Source organism: Triticum aestivum, chromosome 7A (assembly GCF_018294505.1).
Source record: "Triticum aestivum cultivar Chinese Spring chromosome 7A, IWGSC CS RefSeq v2.1, whole genome shotgun sequence".
In the NCBI taxonomy this organism is placed as follows: domain Eukaryota; kingdom Viridiplantae; phylum Streptophyta; class Magnoliopsida; order Poales; family Poaceae; genus Triticum; species Triticum aestivum.
Genome location: NC_057812.1, coordinates 102,032,357 through 102,045,351, shown reverse-complemented (window position 1 = coordinate 102,045,351; position 12,995 = coordinate 102,032,357).

Genomic DNA, 12,995 nt, shown 5'->3' with positions numbered 1-12,995 from the left:
TGGAGTCCAAGTCTATCCGGTGGCTTTCGTTCCAAAAATAACTTCTCCAGTTGATTTCGTTCCGTTTCGACTCCGTTTGATATTCCTTTTCTTCGAAACACTGAAATAGGCATAACACAGAAAATCCGGGCTGGGCCTCCGGTTAATAGGTTAGTCCCAAAAATAATATAAAAGTGGAAAATAAAGCCCAATATTGCCCAAAACAGTAGATAATATAGCATGGAGCAATAAAAAATTATAGATACGTTGGAGACGTATCAGCAACATACCCAATATGATAGATGCAAATCTTACCCAATTGTTCCTACGTGGTTGCACACGTGTCATCCAAAACAACCGTTTGCGTTGAAGGGATGCACAAATCCCGTGCTGTGAATTTTCCCTAGACTTAAGGGGGGAGACCATAGCTTTCACTTTGCATATGGGTGTTCTATCTAAAACGTTTGCGATCAAGAGCTGCACAAATCTTGCTCGGCACATTTTCCTTGGCTTCCTGGGGAAGCAGATGGTTTGGATACATGTGTTCTAAATAAAACATTTGCAAAATGTGTTTTATATTTAAAAACCATTGACGTTATTTTCAAAAGAAAATCATTTGATAAGTCTGTACATTAAGAGAGAAAAACGCAAGTTCGTTCAAATCATATCTTTCATTCAGTCACACTGCGAATTTACATTCATATGATCGACAATTCGAGATACAGTATTAAACACCAAAAAAAATATTTCCACCGGCGGCGGAGGCGGCGTGCCGCGCCGTCGTTGTCGTTGTCGTCCTCCGGGACGCCGTTGTTGAAGCTTTCAACGAAGCACAAAATGTTCTTCACTTGTAACTCAAACATGATGTCATCGCGCGATCGACGGGTGGGGCGCGGGAGGACAACAATTGACGCCGCTGAGAGGTAGCAGTCGACGGTGGTGTCCCATGCCGCTGAGGGGGGCACGCGCGGCCGGTGCACCCAAACGCACGGGACCGGCACCGCGGTGGGTGGAGGGGCGCACATGGGCACGGGCACGGGCGTGGCGGGTGCAGCCAAATGCACGGGGACCGGCGCCGCGATGGGTGGAGGGGCACGCACGGGCACGAGCGCTGAGATGTACACAAGCTCGCGCGGGTCTGCGGAGACCTTGCTGACGCCCGTAGCTTCCAGCTCTACAATAGTGCTCGGCGACCAGCCCGTCAATGCTACGGGGATGGTCGCTGGCGCGGGCGCGGGGATGGGAGCTGGGACGGGAACAGGGGCAGCAACCACCGCGGCCAGCTGATACGTCTCCAACGTATCTATAATTTTTGATTGTTCCATGCTATTATATTATCCATCTTGGATGTTTTATATGCATTTATATGCTATTTTATATGATTTTCTGGACTAACCTATTAACCTAGAGCCCTGTGCGAGTTGATGTTTTTTCCTTGTTTTTGAATTTTGCAGAAAAGGAATATCAAACAGAGTCCAATTGACCTAAAACTTCACGACGATTCTTTTTAGACCAGAAGAAGCCCCCGAAGCAAAAGAGTTGGGCCAGAAGAGCCATGAGGCCTCCACAAGGGTGGAGGGCGCGCCCTCCGCCCTTGTGGGCCCCTCGTGGACTCCCCAAACTTGTTCTCGACGCCAACACCTCTTATATATATCCCCAAATCTCCAGAACAGAACCTAGATCAGGAGTTCCGCTGCCGCAAGCCTCTGTAGCCACCAAAAATCAGTCGGGACCCTGTTTCGGCACCCTGCCATATGGGGAAATCATCACCGGTGGCCATCTTCATAATCCCAACATTCTCCATGACAAGGAGGGAGTAGTTCACCCTCGGGGCTGAGGGTATGTACCAATAGCTATGTGTTTTATCTCTCTCTCTCTCTCTCGTGTTCTTGATTTGGCACGATCTTGATGTACCGCGAGCTTTTCTATTATAGTTGGATCTTATGATGTTTCTCCCCCTCTACCTTCTTGTAATGAATTGAGTTTTCCCGTTAAAGTTATCTTATCGGATTGAGTCTTTAAGGATTTGAGCAAACTTGATGTTTGTCTTGCAAGTGCTTATCTGTGGAGACAATGGGATATTCACGTGATCTACTTGATATATGTTTTGGTGATCAACTTGCAGGTTCTATGACCTTGTGAACTTATGCATAGGGGTTGGCACACATTTTTGTCTTGACTCTCCGATAGAAACTTTGAGGCACTCTTTGAAGTTCTTTGTGTTGGTTTGAATAGATGAATCTGAGATTGTGTGATGCATATCATATAATCAATCCCGCGATACTTGTTGTGACATTGGAGTATCTAGGCGACATTTGGGTTTTTGTTGATGTGTGTCTTAAGGTGTTATTTTAGTACGAACTCTAGGGTTGTTTTGATCTTGCTGATTTATGGTGAAGTGCCAAGTAAGACCTTTGGGATGATTTATGGTGATAGTTGATTTGATCTTGCTGAAAAACAAAAACTTTTTTCCTCAGGAAAATAATTCTCATTTTAGCAGAAGCATGATAAAATACTGATTCTTCTTCCAGAAGATTTATAAACAAATTTATTAGGGCTTCCTAATTTCTCAGGATTTTTTGAGTTACAGAAGTATTCAAAATATCAAGATTGCTACAGACTGTTCTGTTTTTGACAGATTCTGTTTTTTATGTGTTGTTTGCTTATTTTGTTGAATCTATGAGTAGTATCGGAGGGTATGAACCATAGAGAAGTTGGAATACAGTAGATATTACACCAATATAAATAAAGAATGAGATCACAACAGTAACAAAAGAGGTGATTTATTTTCTTATACAAACGGAGCTTACGAGATTTTCTGTGGGAGTTTTGTATTGTGAAGTTTTCAAGTTTTGGGTAAGGATTTGATGCACTATGGAATAAGGAGTGGTAAGAGCCTAATCTTGGGGATGCCCAAGGCACACAAAGGTAATATTCAAGGACAACCAAGAGCCTAAGCTTGGGGATGCCCGGGATGACATCCCCTCTTTTGTCTTCAATCCGTCTTGGCCATGGTCTTTTCTTACCAACCTATCCCCCTAGGAGCATGCACATAGTACTTTGTTTCGATCACTAATAGATTTTTGCAATAAGTATGTGATTTCTTTATGACTAATGTTGAGTACATGGATTATACACACTCTCACCCTTCCACCATTGCTAGCCTCTCGTGTATCTCACAACTCTCGCCAGTACCATACACCCACCATATATCTTCCTCAAAACAGCCACCATACCTACCTATTATGGCATTTCCACCGTTTCGTTTATTATGACACGCTCCATCATTGTCATATTGCTTTGCATGATCATGTAGCTGACATCGTATTTGTGGCAAAGCCACCATTCATTATTCTTTCGTACATGTCACTCTTGATTCATTGCACATCCCGGTACACCACCGGAGGCATTCATATAGAGTCCTATTTTGTTATAGTATCAAGTTGTAATCCTTGAGTTGTAAGTAAATAAAAGTGTGATGATGATCATTATTAGAGCATTGTCCCAATGAGGAAAGGATAATGGAGACTATGATTCCCCCACAAGTCAAGAGGAGACTCCAGACGAAAAATAAAAAAGTGGCCAAAAAAAGAGAGGGCCCAAACAAAAAAATTAAAAAAATGAGAGAAAAGAGAGAAGGGGCAATGCTACTATCCTTTTACGACACTTGTGCTTCAAAGTAGCACCATGATGTTCATGATAGAGAGTCTCATATTCTTTCACTTTCATATACTAGTGGGAATTTTTCATTATAGAACTTGGCTTGTATATTCCAATGATGGGCTTCCTGAAAATTTCCCTAGGTCTTCGTGAGCAAGCGAGTTGGATGGACACCCACTTAGATTCTTTTTGAGCTTTGATAAACTTATAGCTCTAGTGCATCCGTTCCATGGCAATTACTACTCACTCACATTGATATCTATTGATGGGCATCTCCATAGGCTGTTGATACGCCTAGTTGATGTGAGACTATCTCCTTCTTTTAGTCTCTCCACAAACACCACCTATTCCACCTATAGTGCTATGTCCATGGCTCACACTCATGTATTGTGTGAAAGTTGAAAAAGTTTGAGAACATCAAAAGTATGAAACAATTGCTTGGCTTGTCATCGGGGTTGTGCGTGATTTGAGTATTTTGTGTGATGAAGATGTAGCATAGCAAGACTATATGATTTTGTAGGGATACGCTTTCTTTGGCCATGTTATTTTGAGAAGACATAATTGCCTTGTTAGTATGCTTGAAGTATGATTGTTTTTATGTCAATATTAAAATTTTATTTAGAATCATACGGATCTGAATATTCATGCCACAATAAAGAATTTTACATGGATAAATATGTTAGATAGCATTCCACATCAAAAATTCCGTTTTATCATTTACCTACTCGAGGACGAGCAAGAATTAAGCTTGGGGATGCTTGATACGTCTCCAACGTATCTATAATTTTTGATTGTTCCATGCTATTATATTATCCATCTTGGATGTTTTATATGCATTTATATGCTATTTTATATGATTTTTGGGACTAACCTATAAACCTAGAGCCTAGTGCCAATTTCCGTTTTTCCTTGTTTTTGAGTTTTGCAGAAAAGGAGTATCAAACGGAGTCAAATTGAACTGAAACTTCATGATGATTGTTTTTGGACCAAAAGAAGCCCCCGAAGCAAAAGAGTTAGGCCAGAAGAGCCACGAGGCCTCCACAAGGGTGGAGGGCGCACCCTCCGACCTTGTGGGCCCCTCGTGGACTCCCTTGACTTGTTCTCGACGCCAACACCTGTTATATATCCCCAAACCTCCAGAACAGAAACTAGATTGGGAGTTTCGCCGCTGCAAGCCTCTGTAGCCACCAAAAACCAATCGGGACCCTGCTCCGGCACCACGCCGGAGGGGGAAATCATCACCAGTGGCCATCTTCATCATCCCAGCGCTCTCCCTGCTAAGGAGGGAGTAGTTCACCTTCGGGGCTGAGGGTATGTACCAGTAGCTATGTTTTTGATCTCTCTCTCTCTCTCGTTCTTGATTTGGCACGATCTTGATGTACCGCGAGCTTTGCTATTAAAGTTGAATCTTATGATGTTTCTCCCCCTCTACCTTCTTGTAATGAATTGAGTTTTCCCTTTGAAGTTATCTTATCAGATTGAGTCTTTAAGGATTTGAGAAGACTTGATGTATGTATTGCATGTGCTTATCTGTGGTGACAATGGGATATTCACGTGATCTACTTGATGTATGTTTTGGTGATCAACTTCCGGGTTCTATGACTTTGTGAACTTATGCATAGGGGTTGGCACACGTTTTCGTCTTGACTCTCCGGTAGAAACTTTGGGGCACTCTTTGAAGTTCTTTGTGTTGGTTTTAATTGATGAATTTGAGATTGTGTGATGCATATCGTATAATTAAATCCGCGGATACTTGTGGTGACATTGGAGTATCTAGGTGACATTAGGGTTTTTGTTGGTGTTTGTCTTAAGGTGTTATTTTTGTATTAACTCTAGGGCTGTTTGTGACACTTATAGGAATAGCCCAATAGATTGATCAGAAAGAATAACTTTGAGGTGGTTTTGTGCCCTACAATAATGTCTTCATTTGTTCTCCGCTATCAGTGACTTTGGAGTGACTCTTTGTTGCACCTTGAGGGATTGTTATATGATCTAATTATGTTATCATTGTTGAGAGAATTTGCACTAGTGAAAGTATGAACCCTAGGCCTTGTTTCGACGCATTGCAATACCGTTTTCGCTCACTTTTACTACTTGTTACCTTGCTGTCTTTATATTTTCATATTACAAAAACCTATATCTTCCATCCATATTGCACTTGTATCACCATCTCTTCGCCGAACTAGTGCACCTATACAATTTACCGGGTGTGTTGGGGACACAAGAGACTCTTTGTTATTTGGTTGCAGGGTTGTTTGAGAGAGAGACCATCTTCAACCTACGCATCCCATGGATTGATAAACCTTAGGTCATCCACTTGAGGGAAATTTGCTGCTGTCCTACAAAACTCTACACTTGGAGGCCCAACAACATCTACAAGGATAAAGTTGCGTAGTATACATCACCAACTCGTTCAGGGCCATGTCCATGAGGCCCCATTCGTCCTTATTTTCTATCTCCTCCGGCTCGGAGTCAACTTCACCAAACTTGAAGACTAGTGGAGGATGATCATTCTGTGCCATGGCATTTGTGGAGGTCTGTAGGAGGGAGGGGTATGGGAGGCGAACAGTAAGGCCGCTCGTATTAAACAGCAGCTCGGGCGCCATTAATGGAGAGGAAGGCGGGCGGCCATGGAAGTCAAAGGGCTCGCTTCTCAGTGAGCCTGCACATCGCACAACTCGCACGCTTCCCTGTGAGCCTCCGTATTGGAGGACAGCTTGCATGCCTCTCGGTCAGCCTGCACACCGGACTCCGCTCGCACACCTCCCGTTCAGTCAAGCAGCTGTCCGCAAGGCACCTCCTATAGCCATTAAAACCAAGACACGTGGCGTCACGTGAATGGTTAATAGAACGCACATGATTTAAATTATACAAACGTTTGAGATATTAAAGTGGCAGCTATTTTTTCAAAATGCCTATTATTCGAGTGCGCCTACTCTCAAAATGGACACACAAAATACCACATCATGTCAGGTGCCATTCCATGATAGCATGCCAAGTTTCATGAATTTCAGACGAGTTTTGGATTTACTAGAATTTAAAAACAAAGTATCTCAACTTTTTGCTGTCAATCAATAGTGCCCTGGTGTTTGAAATTCATTCCCATTTCTTGCATGGGACCTAAGCATGCACCCAAGGACACAAATTTGATTTTTCAACAAATTTATATGTACTAGAGCATGTGCATGTAGTTCAAATTTCAATTATGCACATAAAAAGCCTAGAAAAGCCCGTTAATGTATAAAAATGTCCAAACAAACCCCGAAAAATTCCAAAATTTAACACAACACTCCTATTGTTCTATGTTGACACTAGAATTTTTTTGAAAGCAATAAGAGGCAATGGATATCATTTCGTCCCCATAGGTGGCACGTTCCCTACCGAAACCTTCAGGCTTGTTGTGAGAAGCTCTAGTTTGTGAGAAGCTTATACCCAAACCTGCCCCAAATGAGACAAAAAATTTACCACGGCATGTTGATGCTGCTCCATGATAGCATGCCAAGTTTCATGAATTTAAAACGAGTTTTGGATTTACTAGAATTTAAAAACAAAGTATCTCAACATTTTGCCGGCAATCAACAATGCCCCGGTGTTTGAAATTCATTCCCATTTCTTGCATGGGACCTAAGCATGCACCCAAGGACACAGATTTGATTTTTCAACCAATTTATATGCACGAGAGCATGTGTGTCGGTGTCAAAACCAGCGGATCTCGGGTAGGGGGTCCCGAACTGTGCGTCTAGGCCGGATGGTAACAGGAGGCAGGGGACACAATGTTTTACCCAGGTTCGGGCCCTCTTGATGGAGGTAAAACCCTACGTCCTGCTTGATTAATATTGATGACATGGGTAGTACAAGAGTAGATCTACCACGAGATCAGAGAGGTTAAACCCTAGAAGCTAGCCTATGGTATGATTGTATGTTGTCGTTGTTGTGTCCTATGGACTAAAACTCTCCGGTTTATATAGACACCGGAGAGGGTTAGGGTTACACAAGGTCGGTTACAAAGGAGGAGATATCCATATCCGTATTGCCTAGCTTGCCTTCCACGCCAAGTAGAGTCCCATCCGGACACGAGACGAAGTCTTCAATCTTGTATCTTCATAGTCTACAGTCCGGCCAAAGGATATAGTCCGGCTGTCCGGAGACCCCCTAATCTAGGACTCCCTCAGTAGCCCGTGAACCAGGCTTCAATGATGATGAGTCCGGCGTGCAGTATTGTCTTCGGCATTGCAAGGCGGGATCCTCCTCCGAATACACCACGGAAGAATTTGAATACAAGGATGGTGTCTGACCCTGCAAAATAAGTTCCACATACCACCGTAGAGAGAATAATATTTTTGCAAATCTAATTTACTGACTTGTTTTGGTAGCGTGACGTTATGTCATGGCCAGGTGATTATTCGAACCGTTTCATTAAACTAGCCCCGCACATAACGCGAGGCAGTTTTTGACACGTCTTGTCAAAGCAGAGATCGTGTCCCCTTATTACGGGATTCTCATCAATACGGGAGTGGGTAACCCAACCGCGCCATCGATTACGGCGCTTGGGGGATAAGCGAGTCTTACCCGGCTAGTGGGGGGCGCATAGTTCCGTCCGCCCATATAAAGGGATAAGGATTCACCTTTTCATCCACGCCTTCCTCCTCCTTTGCTCATCCATTTTCGCACACTCGAGCTCTAGCGCCCAAGTCCGCACTTCCCACCTCAACCTTCCCCCACCATGTCCGGAGCGGGAGGCAGGTGGATGGTCTCCTCAGTCATGGAGGGAGACATCAAGAAGCTGAGGAGAGCCGGATACCTGCCCGACGACATCGCGCACCGGCTCCCAGATGAGGGGCAGCTCATCCCCACCCCCGGGCCCCATGAGAGGGTAGTGTTCCTTACCCATTTCCTCCGCGGACTGGGATTCCCTCTCCACCCATTTTTCCGGGGCTCATGTTCTACTACGGCATGGATTTCCACGATCTGGCCCCGAATTTCATCCTCAATATCTCAGTGTTTATCTTCGTGTGCGAGGCCTTCCTCCGCGTCAAGCCCCACTTCGGTTTATGGCTGAAGACCTTCAATGTCAAGACGAAGGTTGTGGGCGGCCCCCAGGCAGAGTGCAGAGGTGCCATGGTGGGAAAGATGCCCAATGTTACATGGCTCGAGGGCTCTTTTGTGGAAACCATAAAGGGGTGGCAATCGGAGTGGTTCTACATCACCGAGCCACGTGACCCTGCATGGGCAGCGGCCCCCGAGTTCCGATCTGGCATCCCCACGCGGCTCACCTCCTAGAAAGAGAAGGGCCTGTCCTGGGGTAGTTCGGGAGAGCTGACCGGACTCCAAACATGTATCCAAAACATGGTGAACAAGAAGCTCAAACTCGTTGTCGTGGTCCAGGTCATGCTCCACCGCCGGATCCTCCCGTGCCAACAACGGGACTTTAACTTGTGGGAATTCGACCCGGCGCAGCATCGAACTCTGAACAGGCTCTTCGACAAAACTCAAGAAGATGCCTGGAGGGTGCTGTTCAAAAGCGCCGAGGTCCCCCTCCCATTACTGAGGATCGCAGAGTCAGCATGAAGCGCCAAGCCAGTGCGGTAAGCTGTTTTACCTTTCACAGGATACTTATCTTTTATAGATTGACTCCATGCGGGATCTAAACTCCCGTACCTTTGACATGACTGGCAGGAGATGGCCGTACAGATCGACTGTCCGGCTCCTTTGCCCGAAGGCCCAGCGGACACTCTTCTGGCGAAGATGCTGACTCCGGCTCCTTATAAGGTGCCGGAGAAGACCAAGAAGGCCAAGGGAACCCGAAAGAGTTCCTGACGCCAGGCGTCGTCAGACTCACCATCCGATGACTCTGTGGTGCACTCCTCCCCCGAAGACGAGGAAGAAGAAGAAGATGCTCCCCCTCCAGCTGGGGGAGATAAGAAAAGGAAGGCCGCCCCAACTGGGGGGACCGAAGGGTCCAAGAAGGGAAGGACTCTCCTTCCGGATAGTTCCACCGCCGCCGACGAAGGCGAAGACGAGTGGTTGCCCAGGGCCAAGCTCCTGGGGAGATTGTAAGTATTCGACACCAGAGTAACTCATAGCATTCCTTTGTCGCACTGCTTTCCCTAACGCCGAACATAATTATGCAGGCCACCACGAGCCAGTATCGATGTATCATCAGCCGGCTCCCTGGGCTCGTCGGACATGGATAGCGATCCAGTCCCGACCGCCACCTCCCCTCATCCTGCTAACGATGCCGAGGTGCTGTCTCAAGAGGCACCGGGTCGAGGGGAGACAGTCTCGAAGGCGCCTCAAGGCGACCTTCCGGACTTCGGGAGCCGAGGGGACGGGGCCCCTGAGAGCTCCAAGTTCGGCCCTCAGCCGAACACCGCGCCGGAACCTCCAGTGGTTCCAGGCTCGGGCAGGCGGCCTCCTTCCAAGAGGGACAAGACGCCTGTGCCGGTGACCTCTGTCCATCCAGAGGCTCCGAACAATCTGCTGGAAGCGCTTCGCAGTGCTTCCATCGACGAGGAGCACCATACTATTATGAGTGCGGTGGTCCAGAAGGTTCAGTCCGCCAAGAGCGGATTGACTGAAGCCTGTGCCAGCCTTCTAACAGGCTTTGAGGTAAGTGTTTTTAGAATATAGGAAAAATATTACCGCATAGACAGTAGCCCCTGATGCTTTGTTCGGTGTTCACAAAGAAAAGCCGAACAGAGGATCAAATAATATCGCTGGAGTCTAACATAAGTATGTCAATATGCGTATGCAGGCCTCGCTGCTGGCGTACGCCACACTGACTGCGGAGGTTGCCATACTGAAGCAGGACCTCGAGGGGTCCAAGAAAGAGCTCGGCCTTGCTAAGAGGCAGCTCGAGGAGAACAAGGGTAAGTAATACCCTGTCTATAGATATGTATATATAAAAGAAGACGCGATTGCAAAATGACAGGATCATCATATATTTTCCAGGGGCCGCGACCGAGGTGGCGACCCTGAAGCAAGCGCTAACCAAGGCCGAAGATAAAGAGGCCAAGGAGCGCACCGAGCGAGAAAAACAAGAGGCTCGTGTGGGCGAGGTGCAGCAAGAGCTCCAGGCTCTCATGACGAAGCACGAGGCGTTGGAGCTTGACTCGAAGACGCGAGAGTCTGAGCTTGTCGCGGCCCTCGAGAGCGCAAAGAGTGCGAAGGCCGAGGACCAAAAGGCCCTCCAGGAGATTGACGCGATGAAGAAAATAGCGGCGGGTAAGGCATTCTATATGCAAAGCAAGGATGTGAAAGTAAATTACCGATTACTTACCCGAATTCAGAGCTCTCCAGGAGCATTCACAGATTTGCCCTGCAGCATGTTGGATGCCGCACAATTTTACCAGGCCGAGGAGGGAAGCTCAATGGAGAAGCTGTTCTGGTCTCAGTATACTGAGACCGAACACCCGATGCCTCTGAGTGACCAGCTAAAGCAGCTGGTCGAGCTGCACAAGGCGGCCGAACAGGCCATGAAGGGCCTTATAGTCTGGCTGTGGCCTGGCGACGCCCTTCCGAACAGCTACTTCGGCCTGGTGAGGCGGCTTGTGGATGCCTGCCCATGGCTGGAGGTCCTCAAGTGGTCCGTCTGCATCGAAGGTGCACGCCGGGCTTTCGCCCGTGTGAAGGTGCAGTGGGCCAAGCTAGACGCTGTGAAGCTGATCAAGGAAGGGCCGCCGCAGGGCAAGGAGCATCGCACCCCCGAGATTTATTATGAGGGTGTCCTGAAGGGTGCCCGTCTTGTAATGGACGAATGTTCAAAGGATGTAATTTTTGAGTAAACTTGCTCGTGTGATCCTGTATGATGAAAACTTTTTTCATATGCGCTATGCAATGCTTGTGTGAATTTAAAATATTACCTTCTGTTTGGCCGTTTATCCAATCTGAGAGATGGCTAGTCCTCGGCTTCTGCTCCCATGCCATGAGTGCTGGGGTGTTCAGGATAAACCTGAGCACTCTTGTTCCCATGTTTGGGTCCTTCGAGGGAGGTGCTCAGCACAACGAACAAGGCAACCGGACTAATAATGCTTTATCACTCTCACTTAGCCATAGAATTCTATAATTTTAAATTTCGGCAAAGCCCCTGGTATTCAGAAGGACGAATTCGGGGCGTGATACACGCCTTTAAGCCAGATAGGGCCGGCCCCTCGCCCTAAGCGGAAAAAGTCTTTAGGGACTCGAAAACCTCACCGAACAGCGACCAGTCTCTCGCCTTATCATGACAGTCAGTTTTAGCTTTCTCTACTGAGGTGCTCAGCCCGGCAGAACCGGGGCACAATCGCAGTAGTTCTCCTAGCGCTACCTTAGCCGATAGAGCGGAATGTAAGGTACCAAAACATAGGAGCCGGGCAAACCTAACATTTGACCAAAGACATGATTCGGAGCTGATGCATATAATGCTATAAGTGTTCGGACTTTTCACACCATATTGTGGGGTACGTAATCCCCTGTTGTATTGGCCGTACCAAAGTGTACAGTTGCAAGGCATCGTTAATGAACACACACACACACATATATATATAACAAGAATGCAATAATAGTCGTGATGGTATGCATTGTTTATTCAAAAAGGTGTGTTAAAGTAGAATGATACAGATAGTGCGATAAGCAAAGAGTGGGACTATGTCCCTTCCAAGGGCAAGTTGAGGAATAGTATTAAATCAAATATTTCGCTCGTTATTGTAATCCACCTGGGAATTCCATGGTGTGACGTAGCTTTCTGCCTCCTTGGTTGCTGCATCATGTGTTCGATAATAGTGCTGCCGGACAGGGTTTCCAGAGATTAAGGTCCTGAAAAAAGAGAAAAATAACCAAATGGGAAGCCCCTAGTGTGGTTTAAGCCGCGTCTTGGGGCGTGCCGCAGTGTGCCTCCCCTCCCCATCTGTGCCCATGGTATTTTTAATGCGTAATTATGTACGCGTGGCACGAGCTTCGCCGTTTGGCTGGGACTGGGGTGGGGGCCGCATTGCTACGCGAGCTCAGGTCGCGCCAGGCAGTATATCTGCCGATTGCTCCGAGCGCGCTTGAAGGTGTCTGGGTTTTGAACCGCCGAACTGGTGGATTTCCTTGAGAGGCTGTTTTGCGCTTCTGCTGCGAGGGCCGCAGTGTGCGCCTCTGTTCGAAGAGAGCGCTCTGTGTTTCCATTGACTGTAATAACCCCGCGAGGTCCTGGCATCTTGAGCTTGAGGTATGCATAATGCGGTACCGCATTGAATTTCGCAAATGCGGTTCGCCCAAGCAGTGCATGATAACCACTGCGGAACGGGACTATATCGAAGATTAACTCTTCGCTTCAGAAGTTATCCGGGAATCCGAAGACCACTTCCAGTGTAATTGAGCATGTGCAATGGGCC